Raw genomic sequence first — 21629 nt, 5'->3', positions numbered from 1 at the left:
GCCTGTAAACACAGCAGTCTGTTACTCTGACAGTTTCACGTTTCCTCATCCTAAACAGGAAACTGTGTTCACACAGACGAGCTCCTGCTGCCCCTCAGTAATGTGACGTGACAGTAAAGAACCGTATTTAAGGCTCATCTCATGTTTGAATCAGTTCATCACTGTGAACACAAACAGGTCTGCTGACTGTTCACAGTCTCGCCTCGCTCCTCCTGGCGTCACTCATCCTGCTGGAATATTTGCTGTTTAAATATTTACAGCCTTCGACCTGAAATAGAAATTTGTTCACAAAGCCGGAGAGGCCACACAGAGAAGTCTGCAGAGTCACCCTCGCTCCATATTGATGAGGGACGATCCCGTCTCTGCTTTCACCGCTGCACACAGAGCGAGGCGATAACTGGGCCACGGCGACGACCCGGCTCAGAACAAAACATCACACGGGAGCAGAAATCTGCTTAAATCGCTGCCAAGAGATTTCAGGGGACATCATCGACCTCAGCCAACCCCTCGCTGTCCTGCTGAGAGCCGTGAAGCTGCTGCTGTCCTCACTGAGACTCGTTGTTTACAGGGTGGAGATGCTTCAGCCCATAAGTTATTTTTTATTTCCATAACTATCTCATGAAGCAGCTGCAGAGCCAGCACTCATATACTGTATATAACAGACAAACATGGCCACTGTGACACAAACTACCCGCACAGCAGCCAAATTAGGTGATGCCATTAAAAATGCTTCAAAAGGCTCCAACAGCCAAGCAAACTTTAAACCAAATACAGTTTAAAGAGGTGACTCACCGAAGTGCACTCTCCCGGTACACTTTATCATTTTTCTCTGATCAGGACTGAAGTTTGAACTTTGTGGTTGAGAAACATTTAGTCTCCATATCAGCGACGATCAGTATCAAAGGATCTGATTGATAAAGGCTTCATAGTTTATTAGAGCACACAGCTTAGATGATTGGGGGGTTACTGAGCACGTGCAGACCCACGCATGTGTTAACAGGAGCCGTTTGTCTTTTTCCAGGCCTCACTGTGTGTGTGTGTGTGTGTGTTCCTCTGTTTTAACACACTGAAGTGTTAATCCTCAGACTGAGCCGATGGCCTCTGTCAGCCTGGCAGCAGCTGCTCCTCATTCATTCATTCTCGTCGCTGTGCAGCTTTTCTCGTCGAGGACTATTTGAAGAGGATCCGCGAGGCGGCCGAGCTCTGGTTTCTGCTTTAAAGGTCACTGAATGTGCCTTCACATCTGCTGCTGCTGTCACCACTGTTAGCAGCTCAGGACTCAAAGGTCAAAGGTGAAAAACAGCAGCTCGCGATGTGCATTTCAACCAAAGACCAGCAGCAAAGCACCAGAAAACCTCCACGGCCCACAGTTGACACTGTGAAACAGAGGTGGGACCAAGTCATTGTTTTGCAAGTCTCAAGTAAGTCTCAAGTCTTTATCCTCAAGTCTCAAGTCAAGTCTCAAGTAATGTCAGGCAAGTCAGAGTCGAGTCTCAAGTCACTGGTGTAAAAGTCCGAGTCAAGTCACAAGTCTGAAACTTTGAATTTCAAGTCCTTTCGAGTCTTTAAAAAAAACAAACGAAAAAAGAATGTTGCAGTTATGCTAAATGTAAATATTAGACCATGTAATTTTTAAATCTGTGTTTTTCTCAACACATGACAAAATAGTGAACTTAGAAAATATACACAAATTGTGAAATTGCACCTCTTTAAAATGCAGCTCAATTAAACCTAGCTCCAAGAATAATTTTCACCGACAGTTCTGAGATAAGCTGCATGTTATTCTTGGATGCGGTTGTAGGACCAGCTTTAAAATCGCATGACAAAAATATCATACACATTAAAAAAAACTGTATCACCAACGTAGCCTGGACAACATTTGCTAGTTAGATGAAGTCAGCTATCTCATCGTAGCATATTTATATGCATATTTATAATCATACGGTTCTTGGAGTGAGTGCACACACTCATGAAGTTTAGTAACTTCAGGTCACTGCAACAAGCCCAGGTACAGTTTACCGACGGATGGGTGCAGGACCTTGAAATGCACCGTGTAGAACGAAAGACCATCGTACGTATCATAAGTTTACCAGTCTCACAAATCGTCGTCATAAATACACATTCCTTAACCGTTTATTAATAGGACCTTTGAGCTCAACGGTAATTAATTAGTAGTGGAAATAATTTCTGGTACCCATCACAGAAATGTAGCAGTGACAATAATATTGTATGCTGTAATCGCACTGGGCAATCAGTGATACAAAAAAACTGTTTTATCCTGTGAATAAAAGTATATGTTTTTGTCAATGTACCATAATAACAGAAGCGAAACGCAATATTGTGTCAGGACAATTCACTATTTATGCACAATAAACAAAGGAGCATAGCGCGACAATTTCTGTTCTTGCTTGTAACCTATATCACCAATTATGTTATGAAAATGACGTATTAACTACTAAAAAACACTGACCTTTGTGTAAATGCTTGGAGCAGACTAACCTGTGAGCTGGAGTGTTCTGGGACGTTATATTTGATCTTTGAATGGCTGCAATCCAGGCCATCCGTCCGCGTCTTTGTTACTTCGGAAACATGAACAATTTCTCTTCAACGACGTAATCCGATAACAACCGATCTCTTTACCCGTCGGCTTCCCGTGGCTGTCATGCGACCGGCTATTGCAGTTAATAATACAACAGCTTCTTGACATTTTTGTGTTTCTTTTTATCGCTGTATAACTGATTTTAATTGAAAGCCTGCGTGCGCTATTACCGCTTGCCACGAGTTCCCAGAATCCTTTGCGGTTCTACCCGTGAATGACGTCACATTTTCAATCTCTATATAATATGCATGTTAAATTTTATATTTGGGGTAAAATATCAAGTCTTTTCAAGTAAACCGGTTCAAGTCCAATTCAAGTCCCAAGTCATTGGTGTAAAAGTCCAAGTCAAGTCACAAGTCTTAGAACATTTTTTCAAGTCAAGTCTAAAGTCATAAAATTAATGACTCGAGTCTGACTCGAGTCCAAGTCATGTGACTCGAGTCCACACCTCTGCTGTGAAATACAGCCAACTATAAATACACAGAGAAGTGCAGACCCCGGACACCACACCAGGATCTCAGGCACAAAGAAAAGGCTCTGCTCCATCTCTAACACTGAAACACTCATGAAAAGGACGTTTCAGGAGAATCTAGTAGATTATATTACCACATCATTATTAACTGGCTGAAAATAAGTTTCTCCACAGCAGCTGATAGGAATGAAAAACTAAATCTGCTGACTACATTTCTGCTCTGTAACCTAACAGTAGCATCAGTTTGAACGCCGCTGAGCAGTGAGCTCTGCCGCCCTGAGTCAAGGAAGTGTGCGAGCAGGATCTGCACTCCATAAAATCCAGGATATGTGAAATGGAGCAGAATGAGGTGGCGGGATGAGTCTCAGAGAGCCGCCTCAGACTCTGGCAGACCCAGATACCGTGACCGCACCGCTAATCTCCTGTGATCAGCAGCTGTACTGGCAGTGAGGCCGATCCTCAGGAATGCGTGGCCTACTTCCAGAGCGCAGGAAAACCACCAGAAATAACTGCAGCCGGTCAGCCGGCAGGTCTGAGCGCAGCCACGCTACCCGAGCAGCAGGATTAACGGCAATCTCTGCTGTGGAGGTATGAGAGGAATGTGATCACGCTGCTGAGGATCCAAACAGTGAACGATGGACCGTCTGTGTTTCTGTTCTGGTGATTTACCTGCCAGAGAATCTGAGCTTCACAGGCAACTATTAAAACCGCTCAGGATCGGCACAGCTGCTGTGAAACTCACCAACACTACTACCACGGACATATCTCACTTCTTCTGAATGTAAGGAGGATTCATGATGAAGCATTTCTATTTCCTCTGATCGTTAAATAGAACAAACGTCAGAAACTTTCACTTCCCTGTGCAAAACAGCCTGAAGCTCCTCTCACATCCCGGCCTCGGCTTTCTCTCCAAAACTCCGGGATTCCCCAGAAATCTGCTGCTAATAATCCTCCACTCGCCCTCTGTGTGTGTGTCCAGCTGTTGTGTAATGACATTAAATGGTTTACAGCTGAGCAGATAATTTGGGGTTATTTCAGCGTGGTATATTTCCCACCTCCTCCAACATAAAACTGAATAAACGAGCTGATTATGTAAGCCGCTGAATGCCCCCGATGGAAATCTCAGTTCCAGGAAGCGTATTTCAGTGTTTCCTTTCAGTCAGACAGAAAGCAAACATTTTACAAAAGGGATCTTTTTTGGAAAGGTCACAATTTTTCCACCCTGACGTACTCAGGCTGGCGTGCTGTGACCCAACTTCTGGTTTCAATATGACAGAGTTCGCGTCACAGCGATGCGCTTGCACAAAAACAGTGAGCAGGTAAGTAAAGAACGTTTCTGCTACACGACAGAAAGCAAGTGAGGCTCTGGAACAGAACCAGGATACACAGGATAAACAAAGCTGCGCACCGAGCAGAGGAAAATACAACACAGGTGAACCCGGGACAGTGAAGACAACAACAAGGGTGAGAACAGGAAGAAAGGAGAAAAGGTGAAAGAATGAAAGAGGGACAGTAATGCAGAGGTGAAGTCAAATGAATAATAATAAGGCAGAAAATAAAGTAAAGATTGGACAGAACGGTTCAGGTGAACTCACTCAGGAGAAGAAAAGGGCAGTAACACAGCGAGCTACAAACAGGGAAACAGGAAGTAAAATGTTATAATGGTGCAGGTGAACTCAAGACAATACACAGGCGGGAGAGAAACATGAAATATGTCTGCATTTATCCTCCTTAACTCAAACATCTTCATGCATACGATCACTCTCAACATCTATTTGTTTTAAAAACTGTTTGAATATAAAACCCACATCTTTTTTATTTTCATGTTCATCACCTCCCTGTGAATGCCGCGTTATCTTCTCTGTTTCTGCCATGCACCTTCACTCTGAACATGTCAACAGATGTCGAGGATCAACCAGCCTCAAATGAACCGACGCTGTCCTTCAAGATCAGGCTCTTCTCATCACATCATGTATCTGGACTGTTTTCAGTGTTTTAGTGAAACCAGTCGGAGCTTCTTCGACGTCCTCTGCTCTGCGAGGTCATTATCCTGCAGTCTGATCACATGACCCCACAGCGCTGTTACATAATCCTGATAATAAGCAGAGCGCTAAATATCAGACACACACACACACACACACTTCCTGTGTTACTCAGTCTCAGGCCGACAGACCAACAGACAGCAGATCTCATCCTCACACTCCAGAAACACTGCAGGCGTGTTCAGAGGAGAAGGCGATGAGAAACGCTCCAGCTGCTCCGACGAGAACCGACAAGAACTGGGGGTCAAAAAACCGAAAGCTCATTTTAACCAGACAAGAATCTGAAGGCCTGACCTCGTGGTTCAAAAACATGAATTACAGCTTAAAGCACCAAATCTGACTGAACTCAGAGTTTAACAAACTGGAAACAACAGGAAGTAGGAGGCAAAAAGCTTCAAGTGTGACACTTTAACCTTAAGCAGCACGTTGTGCCTGCTCCCTCTCCGATGACGGGAAAAGAAAAAGGCTGCGGTAACGTGTTGGAGGTCAGACTAATGGACTGTAAATGCTCTGGTTTAGTGAGCGCAGCGGTTCTCCTCACTGCAGTCCTGTGTTTGTATCTCAGTGGTTTTTATGGCTGAAGACTGTTCAGTTCAGCAAACAGTGGGTCAGCATGACGACGGCAGCTGTGGCGATTGGATCCATCTGTCCAGAGCTCGTAATCACTGAATGTGTAAAAGTTAATAAAGCAGCGCTCCTGTAGAAGAACTCTATGAGCAGGCGAGATCTCTGTGCCATCACAGGAGGATAACTACAAAGTAAATATGAAGCAAGGGCAAATATTCCGCCCGTTTCAGCCGTGACTTTTTTTAAAATCTGCTTTTTGATCACAAAGCTGAAAACGTGAAATAAAAGCAGCTGGTCTTCACTGGGTTAGAGGCCTTATGGGAGTGTGTCAGCCAAAACATTTTAAATATGGAATTTAATGAGACATGAAGAGTTTCTTATCTGCAGAATGAAGATTAGATTTAACTTTGTCGCTGTGCAAAGTGCTGAAACAGGAAATGGAGTTTGCTTCTAAGCAGACGTGCAAAAGAACAGTTTTACATACAGAGAGAGCCGGAATATAAGGTTAAAGGTTAAAGAGCTGCAGCATGAACAAAGTTTGTTTTCTGTACATAGTAACTGCAGGATGTACAGTTGGATGTATGTACAATACAAACAATGTAAACGTCAGAGGTTCAGCCAGTGGTGAAATCAGAGCAGGAATATGCTGCTCCAAAAATTGCAAACTTTTGTGTTCAGTAGTTGTTGGAAAGCAAGCCAAAAGGTGCAAAAAACCCAGGGACAGGTAGGTTCAGTGACAGGCCATTGATACTGCAGTGTTAGTGTGTGCTGCACAGGGCACCAACACTGCAGACCAGTGTCAGCTCTAACTGTCTGCTGGGCTCAAAGTCCACATCAGTCTGTGCACAGAAACCATAAATCAGGCTTCTGGCGGTTTAACATCCCCATAAAAATCATCTTAAATACACACATTGTGTTCCAGACGTGGTTTGTGTTTGCATCCAGGGAACAAATGCGTTCCTGCAGCCCTCACTGAGCTGCTCCCACTTTTCACTTTCCACATTACCTTCTTAAATTCCACTGAAACTGTAAGCTGCGATCAATGAACGAGCCTCCCGCGGTGCGTTTATTGTCTAAGCTGCTGACTGAAAGATTGAGGCTGAGTTTCCACCTCCGGCAGGCCCAGTGCTGTCTAAATAAAGCCAACAGTGCCAGCAATAAACCTGGAAGGAAACTGTAGAGACAAACGGATGTGTTCTTATTGTGAGCGGCGGCTGCTTTCTGAGTAGCTGCAGGGCTGATGTTAAGGGTGTCGGGATTCCTAATTTACTGAGCTGACAAACAGCTGCTCGCGGGGAGCAGTGCTTTCAGCAGCCAAACACCTTGCTGCGGCCAGGCTGTGATTTAGCCGTCAAAACTCTGAAAACTGATGAATGTTCAGTTACACTTGTTTTTTTCAGAGTCAAAAGGCCATGCTGCAAACAGCACGTCTGCGCTCAGCGTTTCTGGTCTAAAAGCAGAAGTTAAATGACTCATCCATTCTGAGCATGAGTAACTCTCTAACTCTAAGCTAGATTACACATCAGGAGTGGTCTTCAGCTCCTTTTATTTCCCATCCCTTCTCCTGATGACTCTCTTCAGGTCGACTCATCTGCGGTCAGATGATGAGGAAATCCTCCACGCTGCCAGTCACATGTCTGAGCAAACAGAGCGGGATTACAGTGTGGTGATGTAACGGGATTGCCTTCCTCACCATCTCATTATGTGTCACTCACATGAACAGAAAGAACACAAATGCCTGTCAGGTTGTCCCATCAAGGCGAAGCTCGAGTCTGGTGCTGAAACTTCACAGAAACCGGACGTGTCTGAACAGGTGGCCTGAAAGCCAACCATCACTCATCATCTGAGAACAAACCACAAACTTTCTGCTTCTTTATTCCAGCACAGACCAAAGTTCCCCAAAGTGATAACATCAGTGTTTGTCCGGTGAAGGTCACATGATCTCACCGAAAGCTCCCAAACAACCATAAATGGAGCGTCTAAAATAAACTGCTTTCATTGTTTATGACGTCAGATCCAGCACGAGTTCCTCTTTTAGGCACTCAGTGAAAACATTGACGAGTTCAGACATGTCGCTCCTCATCCTCACACACAGGTAACTGCTCACCTGAGACCATCACAGATGCTCTGAAGGCCTCACAGCGGATTCTTCACACACTGAGATGTTTATGAGCCGTGTGACAGCTGTGGACGCCTCAGTGACGGATTCTTTGTTCAAGCAAACATCACAAGGCAAAGAAAAATAATGACCCTTCATTCTCTGATGTCTTAATTAAAAAAAAAATCTTAAACTGCAAAAGTCGCAAAAGAGAAAACAAGGGTTACATTTAGTAGGTGTTTAAGGGGTAAAGAGTTAAAAAGAAATGTTTTAAGTTTGGTTGAAAAATTAAATGTGAAAAGTTTTCATCACAGTCTGATAATAGGATATGAACTTTACCCGAGTTTACCTCTGTACATTTGTTATAAAGCAAGAAAAATTTTGTGTTATAATTTAAACATGAATAAAAAGTAGAGGACCGATAATCGAGCCCTGTGGAACGCCACAATGCCCCATTCTGGTTTTTGTTACAGTGATCTCTGAAGGTTACTGCTTCCATTAAAACTCTGGTTTGAGTGTAAAACTTTTCAGACTAGATCTTTAGAGGCTCATTACACATGTGGACTCATGATAGAATTTAAACAAGTGATTTATAAAAATCACTGCTCCGTAGAGCTGGGCGATAGAACGATAATGATATGTATTGCGAAATAACTTTTTCTCGATAGAAAAATCAAACTATTGCGATAGACCTTTTGTCTGTTCTTCTGTAAAACAAACTAAGATTTATTTTTATAATTAATATTTGGTTTCTAAGTGGAATTGACAATTTAGTAGCCTGTTTTGTTTGATCTATTTTGAAACTTAAACGCTTTAGCGGCTGCCTTTTGTATAGTTTGCAACATTTGCCTTTATTTATCTGAAAAAGTCTCATGTTCCTTAAGTACATCTACCCTGTTGAACTTATTATGGGAAATAAATATTTAAATAAAAACAAGCTGCTGATTATTTCACATTTTACTTGTGAGCAACGGCACATTTAAATCTTACAAATATAGTTATTTGGCTTATATCGTGATATATATCGTTATCGCCTGAAATGAAAAAAACATATCGTGATATGAAAAAATCTCATATCGCCCAGCTCTACTGCTCCGTGAGTGCTCAGCCGATGCTTGGTGAAAGGCTGCTGACAGCAGTCACACAAAAGCCTTTAGCTGGCATACACAAGATTTATTATCTGCCAGACAATCTGTGACTCTGCTTTCAGAGTGAGAATCAGATGATGCTTGCTTACACACTACATCTGCTCAAGGCTGAACTTTTAAAGTCAGTAAAAACCTGTGACATCGTCACGGTGATTAAAAAAACATATGGAAATGTCTTTAAAATGTGTTCCCAGGAGGCTCCCTGTTTTCATATTTCCATATCAAATGATTTAAATTTGATTTATGTCCCGTCCAATGAAATCCTGCTCAGACAAACAGCTCAGTGAGTTAATCCAAAGTCGGAGCCTCCAGTCTGAACACGCCCAGACTGATACCTGGCTCAGGTTCAGAATGGGCAAACATGCGACGCCACGGCAGCCTGAGGCTAAACCACCTCTGTGCGGTGAAAACACAAAGTGCGGGAGGTCGGCATTTGCAGGGCGTGAACACCTGACGGGCAGGTAGGTCGCATACAGACTGCACTGACTGCAGCACGACAGTTAAAGAGGCTCTGCATCGGACCCGGGATAATCCCAGCACATCCTCTAACTGGATTAACTGGAGATGCACAACAAGAGTGAAAGTGCTCAGACCACAGCCGCAACACGTCCTTCTCACACACGCACGCACACTTCTGTTAAAGATTAAATAAATAAATAAATTCTAAATACAGAATATAAACTCTTAGTTACTGTCAGTGAGAGTACAGTCTCTTTGGGTCTGTTTGGGTTTTGGGTTTCCAGTCTGAGGATTGTTGTGGAGGACACGTTGTGGGCATGTGCTCAGACTAAGTCTTTCCTGTCAGGTCCTGAAGCTCCAATGAGTCGGAGCTGTGAAGTCAGGATGTTCGAGCAGAAGCTATTTTGACTGCTGTCTAATTTGGCACCAACATGACTTCCAATGAAGCTCAGAGAGGTATTTAACATCGACTGCTTCAGGCTGACAGAAATACCCACCAGTCACAGTGAAGGTCCAGACTCCCCGAGGAGCCAAAACAACGTGAAATATACAACTTATTTTACAGCTGAGCCGATCAGCCAAATGATCAAACTATAGTCATCTTAAATTATTTCCCTAAATCATTTTAATGTTAGTTCTACAACAAAAGGCATCGGGACTGTCATACTGACAGTCATGTGTGTAATATATATATATATATATATATATATATATATATATATATATATATATATATATATATATATATACACCCAGCACGCCCCTGCGGGCGGTTTATCCTTCAAGCTCGGGTCCTCTACCAGAGGCCTAGGAGCTTGAGGGTCCTGCGCAGTATCTTAGCTGTTCCCAGGACTGCGCTCTTCTGGACAGAGATCTCTGATGTTATTCCCGGGATCTGCTGGAGCCACTCGCCTAGCTTGGGAGTCACCGCACCTAGTGCTCCGATTACCACGGGGACCACCGTTACCTTCACCCTCCACATCCTCTCGAGCTCTTCTCTGAGCCCTTGGTATTTCTCCAGCTTCTCGTGTTCCTTCTTCCTGATATTGCTGTCATTCGGAACCGCTACATCGATCACTACGGCCGTCTTCTTCTGTTTGTCTACCACTACTATGTCCGGTTGGTTAGCCACCACCATTTTGTCCGTCTGTATCTGGAAGTCCAACAGGATCTTAGCTCGGTCATTCTCCACCACCCTTGGGGGCATCTCCCATTTTGACCTCGGGACTTCCAGGTTATACTCGGCACAGATGTTCCTGTACACTATGCCGGCCACTTGGTTAAGGCGTTCCATGTATGCCTTGCCTGCTAGCATCTTGCACCCTGCTGTTATGTGCTGGATTGTCTCTGGGGCATCTTTACACAGCCTGCATGCATATATATATATATATATATATATATATATATATATATATATATATATATATATATATATTTATTAGGGGTGCAACGATACACAAAATTCACGGTTCGGTTCGATACTTCGGTGTCACGGTTCGATATTTTTTCGATACAAAAAAATGTTCATGCATTTTTAATTTGTCATTTATTAAAATTATAAATATATATTTTAACTCAAAAGTATAGTTTTTAAATTTAACCCTAACCCTTGTGCGTGTTTTTTATTTTGACAGCGAATGCGCACCTGCGGACCACTTATGTGCAGCCCTGGTTATTTAGCTCGTCATATTGCAGCCACAGAAATTATTTTGTCCATGAAACCATAAAGCTGCACTTTCTTTTTGCCTTATAGTCTGATTTGTCATAACTTTTCCGTTTTGTGGTAAGCTTTTCTTTGGCTGTCACTTCTTCACCCTGACCTCTCTTATTTGGCTCAGCAGAACTAAAATATATATCCTGCTGCTTTTACACACGGACTCACATAAGCTCAGCGATTCTCTGCGCGATCAACCTCTCACATGTTTAAGCTGCGGGAGATTTCACTTGTCATGTTTGCATAGTAAGCTAACCATTGATAAGACGATGTCAGAGGAATTGGTGCGCAAATTATCATCACTCACAGATCAGTGCTGTCGCTCTCTATACACAGTTCGCGCGATTGCAAAGTGAAAGCAAAAAAACAAGCGCAAATTCAAACGCGACTTCAATATGTCACATATTGACAGTGGCTCACCGATGCCAATGACATAATAACCCAGCTACATTTCCGAAAGAATGCAAAAGCATTGACATATATTTTTCCTTCCTATGATAGCCCGACGGGCAGGGCAGATAGATTTTGGTAGCCCGACTGGAAAAATCGCTAGCTCCGGGACGTCGGGCTAGCGATATCGCGAGCCCTGTATCTGATTGAGGAATCACTCATCTTTGGAAAAGAGAGTTTATTACAGAGAAATGTCTCTTTCCAAAATAAAAGCTATACTATCCGCTTCTTCTGGGCTATATTCTCAGTAGCATATTAAACATATCAGGTCCCCATAAGGAGAATCCTGTGCTAACGGCTGTCTAAATGACTCGGGTAAAGTTTGTAGCATGCTTGTCATTTTTGTCTGCTTCCACTTGTCTTTGCACTAGGATGATGTAAATGTGCAGTCATATTCGTTGTGTTCCCACTAGTGCTTTCAGGTTAATCTCGTTGAAATGACCTTAACGCCACAACACGGCAAATCTCCGTTAACGAGCTACCCTTGATCGCCCCGTGCATGGGGCTAGACGGCCAACACGTTAAGGAGCTAACTGCGCTAACACGCTAGCTCCCGCCCATGTAATTAAGCATTGCATGGCACATCCAACATACTGTTTTACTTTAGTCCATGACGCGCTTACCTTCAGGGTCATACGTCACATGAAAACCAAAATAATTCCAAACGCCAGATCTGAATGAGAGTGGGGGAAGTTCAATTTGCCATGTTGCAAGGAGAGCTTAACTTCTGTCTCGCTAGCTTGCCCTGCGCTCTTCCTTCTGATGATGCTGTCTGTGTTGAGCGCTCAGTGGATCTGCGCTCGACAGTGCAGCCTAGGCGGAGTAGTCGAACGCAGATTCACTGAGCGCTCAACACAGACAGCATCGTCAGAAGGAAAGTTGATAAAATAAATTACAAATTTTGTATTGTTCGATACATATGCGTACCGAACCGAAAGCACTGTATCGAACGGTTCAATATCGATAAGAATATCGTTGCACCCCCTAATTATTTATTTATATATATATATATACACACACACACACACACACACACACACACACACACACACACACATACATACATGATGGACAACATACACCACATGCAGATTGTAGAAGAAAGCAACAGAATGATGAGCGCATGCATCACTACAAATCAGAAAGTGCATGATCTTACAATAATTCTTAGATTTTAAAATAACTCAACAGTTTTACAACTTTTCCCTCTTTTTTAACAGCTGGTCAGAGGTGAAATGCTATCAGAAGCAACCTTTAAACGACAAAACTGTTATTAAGGACCCAGAGTCGGGCTGATAAAGACCGTTTTAGAAGTTTCTGCACAGTCAATGTGAACTCTGTGAGGTGAAGGTCACAGGTTTACCACACTTGTGTGCACTCAGCAAACAGTTGAGCCATCAGCGTGGTGTGTTTCACAGTGAAGAACAAACAGTATTTTTGCTCGATATGTGCACACAGAGCTCCTCTGACTAATTATTACCATTTTATTTTACAGTCTAAATGTTTTTAAAAAAAACCTGTAACAGATGATCTGTGCTTCAAAAAGATATATAGACTGAAAACTGACAAAGCAATCGCAAATAGGTGTTTCAGTTGGACGCCTCCATCATTTCCACAAGCCTCAGATCTCAGAGCTTGAAAACAACAAGTTTTCACATAAAAATGAATTTTAAAAAACGGATCATCAAATATCAGAACTGTGGTCAGTCATACTGATATCACTGATAAATTGATGAAGAAATCATCCGCGTAGCTCACAGGTGAGTCAGGGAATAATGACAGTGCCATGTACAGTGTGCACCCCGGGGCCCCAAAGGACGGGTCGAACCTGCTGCAGAGTTTGCATTGAGGTCACAGTGAAGCGAGACAAACGGAGGAAACACAACACAGTGTGAGAAAACGCAAACATTTTTCAGTTCCTTCCACAGCGAGAACAAACTATGTTTAGTCTGTTCGACTCCCTGGAGCCGAACTGATCAACACTCGGCAGCCAAAAATATCATGACCATAAAAGGCCCGAAGAAACATTCTGCTGACCAGCGTTAACGGGCAGATCTGCTTGCAAAGGTATGAGAGTGTGTGTGTTTGTGGACACTGTTAGAGGACCAAAACAAGTCCCTTTTTTTCCTCACTGCCTGCTGATCTCGATTATCTAATAACAGCTGCTCCTCTCATCCTGTTTAACCGTTTAAACCCCCCCCCAAAAAAAACCACCTGACCTCTATCGATAAAATAATAAAATAATAGAATATCAGTTTTCACACATGTTGAAGATTTTCTCTTTCATTAAGTGATGATAATCAAACCACAGAGTACAGTTTTAAACAACCAGGTTAGTCTGCATCCACAGACTCAGATACCTGCTAACTGTTCTCAGCAACATCCAATCAAAACCCTCAAATTTCACTCAGCACAACTGAAGCTTCATGGATGCTTTGTTAGTACAATTACCTCACTGCAGCCACGTTATTAATTAGATCAGGTCATTAAAAATGCTTCAAAAGTCTCCAACAGCACAAACACGCTCCACAGATCCAGTTCAGGTGAAGCCTCGAAGACAAGTAACAACTACAACCATCTACCTGTCAGCCACACCCATAATCATGCAAAGTTTAAGCCTTAAAACAGGTGAGTTATGAAAACATTCTCCTCCATACAGGTGTCATGAAGGAGGAAACATTTTGTGCTTTAACAAACAAGTATATCTTTAAATATGAATAAAAAGCAGAAGATTGATAATAGAGTGGATCCCCACAATCTCCTATTCTGGTTTTTGTTACCCACAGTAAGAAAACTGAGTCACTGCTGGAGTTTCTGCTGGACGTCAGAGGAACTGCAGTTTGGCTGCTTCTGGCAGCAGCCGAGCTTTGACCAGCTAACCGTGACGTCTGCACGTTCTGTTCAGAGTTTACTTGTGTTCATTTTTTTTAAAGGATTCTAGATCTTTTTGTCTTCTTTTTTTTTTTCCTGTGACATGAATCAAACCTTTACACCAAAATAATCATAAGAACTCTAAACTGTCCACATTCTGTTATCTAATCGTGAAGCGGGGCAGCACCTGCGTCCGCTCACTGAACCTGAAGCCTGTTTCCTCTGACAGCCGCTGCTGGACTTTCCCTGCAAAACAAACCCTTTTTTCTGAGTTTGATGTCTGGGAGGAAGTGACTCCACGGCTGCCCACTAACAAAGTTGTTCTCTTCAAAAAAAAAAAAGAAAAAGAAGAAGATCTGCTTTCTTTTTCCACGAATGAAAGGAAAAAGAGAACTGCCTGACGTGTTCGAGCTCATGGAGCTCTCACGGAGGACTTTCTCTCTCTTATAAGCTATAAAACGACTCGTTGAACATCATGAATCATATTTGCATCAAATATTTCAGACCAGGCAGGGTCCACCTTGAAATTACAAATTCAAAATTCAAATTTTATTTGTCACGTACACAGTCATACACAGTACGATATGTAGTGAAATGCTTGGACAACTGCTCGTGACCTAAAGAAAAAAAAAGGAAAAGGCTATGAATAAGATAGGAAATAAATATGAAAAATTAAAAAGTGTAAATTTAACTAGGAAGGAATAAAATATAAATTAAGGTTAAAAATGAAATAACTGTACAACACAATTTAGAATGAAGGGTAAATTTAACTGGGAAAGAATAAGATAAAATATATAAATTAAAGTTGAAAATAAAATAACTGTACAACAAAATACACAATATAGAACTATATAAGAATGTATGAAGAAATATAAATAAATATATACACAATAACAGCAGCTGTATTAACTGGAAATGAAGAATATAGTGACCAGTGTTGTGCAATCCACATTTATTACACAATTATTGATCTTTTTTTTTGCTCATTTTAAAAAATGTGTTTCAGTTTTTACAGTCAGATATGATGGGCGGTTTTCATTCCCAGGGTTCATCATCCTCTGTTATCAAGCAGGGTGTGTTTACTTAACTTTAAATACAGTTCTTTGTTGACCCTGCAAGAAAACTTACTCAAACTGACTCGACATTTCTCATTGCAGAGGGTTAATGAACCAACATGCTGATTAAAACTGAGCAGCAGGTGAAGATCTGCAGGGTCCATGTGACACCTCAGGATGAGAATGTTTTGAATTTGATTGCACCGACTCCAAAATGGGGTTGACGCTCAGCCACTTTATTAGAGATATCTGTTCAACTGCTCATCAGTATCTAATCAGTCAATCACGTGGCAGCAGCTCGGTGCATTTAGTCATGTAGACATGGCCGAGATGCCTGCTGAAGTTCAAACTGGGGATAGGACTGATGAAGAAAGCTGATCTACAGTAAGTCACCGAGTGTGGCATGGTGTCGGTCTGAGTGTTTCAGAAACTGCTGATGTGCTGCCATTTCCCACAAACATCTCTGAGTTTACAGAAAAAATATAATACTGCCGCTCTATGGAAAGCAAGCTGATAGAAGGTAACAGGAACTCAAATAAGCACCTGTTACATCCAAAGTATGCAGAACAGTATCTTTGAACCTAGCAGCAAATGAGCTGCAGCAATTGAAGAGCACACTGTGTCATTCCTGTCAGTAAGAACAGGAAAGTGAGGCTGCAGTTCACACACTAAACAAAACTGGACAACAGAAGGTGGAAAAACTAAATCATGACGTGTCACGTCAGAAGAACTTTAAACTGAAAGGTCAGAGAGAAAATGCAGACTGCTCTGTGCAGAACCCGGTGACAGTCGGGAGAAGAAACCCCAAAAACTCAGCGACACAAACTAAAGCATGAATGAAACAACGCAGATCAGCTTCATCAAGAACATCTACTTTAGATAATAAAAATGAATATCACAGCAGATTCACAGCACTAAAACTGAGAATATCAGACGACTTCTTTATCGGTACTGACCTCACGTGTTTGAGAAACACCCTTTGTGCTTCCACCCTTTTATTTTGTCCCCCAACTTGCTGATCCTGATCAGAGCCTGAAGATCTCCCAGAGCAGACAGAGACTTTTGTCTGCATCAGTCTGATTATCATTGATCGACGTTCACGCAAACGATTACTTTGATTATTGATTAGTCAGCTGGTTATTTGGCTTGTTTAAATGACAGTAAATATCAACTCCACCTCCTGGAGCTTCATGAGGACTAAAGAGAAACTTCTGGGTGTTTCCCCACAGGATAAGGACTGTGGCACATCTCCTCCTGTGGGAGTGTGTGTGTCAGAAAACCAATTTTCTTCCTTTAAAAAGTGCTCTGAGCTGAGTGAGCCTGCGCTGGGCTGCTGATGATCTAATGTGAATAAATCCAATAAAAGCAGCATGATGTAAGCGACACCTTACATCGCATCACGTGACTCTGCTGACCACTTTACGGGTGCAGCATTGAAAGCAGGTCACACTGCAGCTGCAAACACAAGCAGCAGGATTAACTATGTCCCCGAGGCTGGGAGAGGGGGAGGGAGGGGGGCATCCTGCACCTCTGTGCACCTCCTCCTCCTCTCTGTCTAACCTGATGTCAGAGGCTTTTGTTCAGCTCTCTGAGGCATCCTCTGCATGTTTCATGGAGCCTCGTTGAGATTCAGGGCGTGACTGAATCTGATTAACAGGAGCCGCAGAAGCACTAAAGCGAATCTGTGGAGGTAAATGTCACGCTCATGTTACAGTGAAGTCAAACAGGAAGCAGAAACACCGTGAAGTCCATTACACTCAAAGAAAACTCAAAACCCTTCGGTCTACAGCGTCGTTTGGAGAAACGTCTGCTTCCTCTTCAGTATAATGGAATAAACGGCCCAAAGTGCTAAAAAAGGCAATCAGTGAAGCACAAAGTCACCCAACCTTCCACTGGGTCATTAACCCATTGCTGCTGTTAGCCAGTTTTACTCCTACACTGAAAAAAAGGGACTGGCCATCTCTTGGATTTATGTAAGCATCTTGCATGTATTTAACGCAATTGCCTCATGTTTTAAAGATAAATGTAACTATATAGTGTAAAAACTACATGATATGCAGAAAGGGTGTATTAAATTGTTCATATCATGTTCAGGTGAAGTAAGTCAATAAGATAGCAACGTTAAATCTCGTGAAACCACGCGTGATTTCATCTCGCGGGCTTTGGATCGTGGTTTAAAAAATGCATCCATCTCAGTCAAGTCGAGCAGCCAACTCTACGTTTTTTGGTATGTCTTGATTTTTTGAATTAATGTTTACCATATTTCAGCCAAATGTAGTTAAACGTCTAGAGTGCCGCCATGTAACATGCTAAAAAAGAGCCGTTAGCTTATTTGCTGTTTTATCTGTTGTCAAAGAATTGGCGCTTTTTCATTTGAATTTGTCTTTGGCACAAGAGCCGTAATATCACATTAAACCTAATTACGAGGCACTCACAACATAATTTGGTTTTCTGTGTGAATAGATTTGCCAACTGACTCTTCAGTTACATTGTGTATTTACTGCACCGTGGTGTTAGTGAGATTTTGGACATTGAACAGCTTAAGCTAATATCATCAGTGGCATTATGCTAGCTTACATCCCTACCCCTCCTGCCCTCACCTGCTGTCCTTTTGTTTTTGTTTTTTTTTGCTGCACATTGAGAGATGACCTCTATTCTGCATTTCACCAGGAGTCAGCTGATGGATTGTGGGTTCAAGGTGTTATGGTAAGAAAGTATATTCTATTTTCGCTTAAGGTTTCTGTAACTTAATTATAATAGGTTTTTTATAATTATTAGGTGCATGCATACTCAAATAGACCACCCTATTAATACAACTGAGAAATCCAAAATCTGCCATAGGTTTAACTTATACCTGTATGTATTGTCAGAAAGGTGATTACTGGACTCACATTAATGCACACTTGAACTAAAATGAGGTTGTAACTTGTGGGTTCTTGGGTTGCAAATCAGAAACAAACATCTTTGGATTTTTTTTAATCCCATAAGATCTGGAAACACAGTTTTTATTCAACAAAACATTACTGATTAACCAAGCACAGTGCCTGCTGTTATTTCAAAATAATTTTATGTTATTTCAGATAAAATGCAGCATTCCAGTGCATCCCAACCATGCCTTTACAGTCAAGGTTTCTGACGGAGCTGAGTTTTTCTCTGACAGTCTGCTGAAAGTGTTTGCAAAGTGATCGGGGGAACAGGGCACAAAGCTAAAGGATGTAGCTGCCATGATGACAGTAAGAACTTTAAAATTCTTTAACTACAAAGTGTATATGTATTGCATTAGGTCAGTAAAAGATTTTTATGCTGCATCCATTGAAACAGTCAACTATTACCCGTGAGTACTGATTCCACCGAAAGGATGCCATAATTTTCGTTATGCATTTACTGGCCCACTGAGAAAAATTTATCTTTTTTTAAAAATAAATGTTCTGGAAACTATATATCCATAAAGTTGATGTCAAACAGGAACTTTTGATATTTCTTTGTAGATGCTGGTGTTGCATGTTGACTGGTTTAAGTTTTTGTCTGGGATCATTTTCTTCTGTGCTACTGAAAAGTTCACAAATCTCTGTTTTCTTTGTTATAATACTTTAGGATGACATTAATGCTCAAAGGGAGTCTCATCAAAGTGCTCCGCATCCGTGTGAAAGACAATTGCAACATCTTCTCCACGCAGGAGTTCATGGTGAGTGTTTTATGAGTAGATTGTGGCTTTGCAACATTTAAAAATGCATTTAGTTATCCACTTGATCCTCATTGGACCAGTTAGGACCAGTAGTCCTCTTTAATAATTTGAAGTTCACATGAGGCCTGGTAGTGAACTCGGCCGCCGGCCCTTGAGGCCCCACCCCTGTATTAGGGGTCACATCAGTGTGAAAAAACTTTAAATTTGTCATTCTAGTGAACAAAGGAAAATCCCACCAGTATTTACATTAGCTTTTGTTTGAAAAAAAAAAAAAGACCAACAGCTAACCAAATTGTGGGGCTGAAAGTCTAAATTCTAACATCTTCTGAGTGACAAAACCTGGATTTCTGATGGGCCAGTGTCTTTCTAACAAAAACTAATGTAAAGCATTTGAAATTATTATGTTTTTCACTCTGTCTTAGAAACTCTGTTAGACCATGAATGGCAGCATGGCAGGCAACTCTTTGGCTATAGCTATTTACTATGTTGCTTGCATTGGTTTAAATTACTCTAACATTAGAACTGGTAGATTAAAAAGAGATGAGTTTAAAAAGGAATCTTAAAGAAATGTTTTGTGTTTAACCAGGACTTGACTGAGGCCACTGCACAGATTGAGAAAACCACAATGAACATCTGTCTCCAGAGGATGCGGCAGGCAATGACTTTTCTGATGTTGTTCTTCAAGATCTGGATAACGTGACCTTTGCAGTAGCCATGCTGTTTGGACCTTTTTTATTCCTTCAATATGAGTTAGCCATCACAACTCTGCTACACTTTTGAGGTGATTCAAAGGGTGGTAATGGAGTTGGATGCAACTCAGCTCTCAAGAAAAGCTCACAACTAAGACAAAACTGCTCCTGCAAGGAAAGCTCACTGTTATGCATGCAAGCTGATCAGCTCTAGGTGAGAGGACATTTAAATCTCACACTTGTTCTGCTGCATTTTTGAAGCTCAATTCCAGGAACGGATCGCAGGGTTCATTTTTATAAACTCTGCAACTGCCATGAGGACGAGCCGTTTTTTGTTGTTGTTTGTTTTTCCTTTTGCTCTGTACAGCATTTTGGCAGCATTTTTAAATTTCTCTTTGTATTTTTTCTTTCTTTTACTAGTGAAGAGATGTAGCATGAACAGTTATACAGTCTAAATATCCCATATGGGTCGTGTGAAATGGTATTTTCAGTTTCATTCAGTTGAAGTAAAGAACGTTGAATATTTCTAAGTGTGCTGTTTTGAACCAAGATGTCACAGTATGATCAGTGCCGTAATTTTTGACAGTCACTGTATCAATGTTATTTTTGCATCTCTTGAATAAAGGTTTTGACCTGCAGGTGCTAATTTCTTTAGTTATTGGGGTAAAATGGGAGGTGTTAATAGGAAGGTGTTTGCCAATTCAGTAACCTAATTTAATGTTAATGGAAACTAACATTACCTCAAATTGTTTAGTTATAATTGTTGTTTAACTGAATCTTGACGTCAGAGGCCTTAAATAGAATGTTTTGTATTGTTCTTTCCCAACATTTTTCAAAAGAAACAGTCTAATTTCTTTGCTGTGATTGATTCCAGAGAACACGGAAGATCTGACATTATTTAACTGTTGATTTATGTAGATTCAGTGGAGGAGTAATGTCAGTTTAATTCTTTACCTACTGCAGTGAAATTAGACATTTTGTTTTGAAAGGTTACTGGTGGATGCCAGCAACCATCTTGGAAGAGAACAATACAATCTGTTATAAGGCCTCCATTTGAAAATTGTGTATTTGATGCTAGAATATAATAGCAAAATGTAATTTGAAGATAACATGTAGCATTTAAGTGACCAAGTAGTATTGGGTAAAGGTTATTGAATCGTGTTGGGATAACGTGAGAAAATTGTGAAGGATTAAAATATTCCAAGAGATCAAATTACTTCATCAAAACATGTTTAAGTCACATTTTATCAACACAAATTGCACAAGTTTATTGAACATGAATAAATTGTGTTAATTTAACTCAATTGTTTAAGTTGCTGCCAAAGCAAAACATCTGTGTGCAACAAATGTCCACCATTGAATTAAGTAAATCCAACAACATATTTTTTTCAGTGTATAAAAGTCGCCCCATAAGTCATAAAAAGGAATAAAAAGCAGGCACTGCTGCTGAGGTGAAATCAGAGATCAGACATCCATCATCTCAGACTCCAGACTCACAGAGCCACCCTGAAAACCTCTGAAGAAACAAGCTCAACTAGTTTCCTACATAAAGGAATTTTAAATGAAAAACATTTAAATCACCTCGATCTTCTTTAAACTATTACATTTAGAAAATGGAATAATAATAATAATGATAATACATTAAAGCACACTATACATATTAAAATACATTATGTTTTCACTTCATTTTAACTGACTTTAATGAGCTTTAATAGTTTTCATTTTTTATTACAAACAACATATGCTTTTGTGTTTTTGTATAAGATCAACGGTGAGATTT

General features: G+C 41.2%; 1 protein-coding gene and 1 long non-coding RNA gene across 3 annotated transcripts in view; one reads left to right on the top strand and one right to left on the bottom strand.

Annotated features, from left to right (window-relative positions):
- Nucleotides 1–21629, bottom strand: part of mfhas1 (multifunctional ROCO family signaling regulator 1) — a 34871-nt gene that overhangs the window by 8415 nt on the left and 4827 nt on the right. The window lies entirely within an intron of this gene.
- LOC145429712 (uncharacterized) lies at nucleotides 17709–21240 on the top strand. Its single transcript, XR_013909996.1, has 4 exons — nucleotides 17709–18181; nucleotides 18556–18708; nucleotides 19070–19160; nucleotides 19747–21240. It is a non-coding gene; the product is annotated as an uncharacterized LOC145429712 (long non-coding RNA).

Source organism: Astatotilapia calliptera, chromosome 7 (genome assembly GCF_964374335.1).
Source record: "Astatotilapia calliptera chromosome 7, fAstCal68.1, whole genome shotgun sequence".
NCBI classification, from domain to species: Eukaryota; Metazoa; Chordata; class Actinopteri; order Cichliformes; family Cichlidae; genus Astatotilapia; species Astatotilapia calliptera.
Note: the sequence above shows the minus strand (reverse complement) of the source record. Positions and strands in the feature narration are given on the sequence as shown.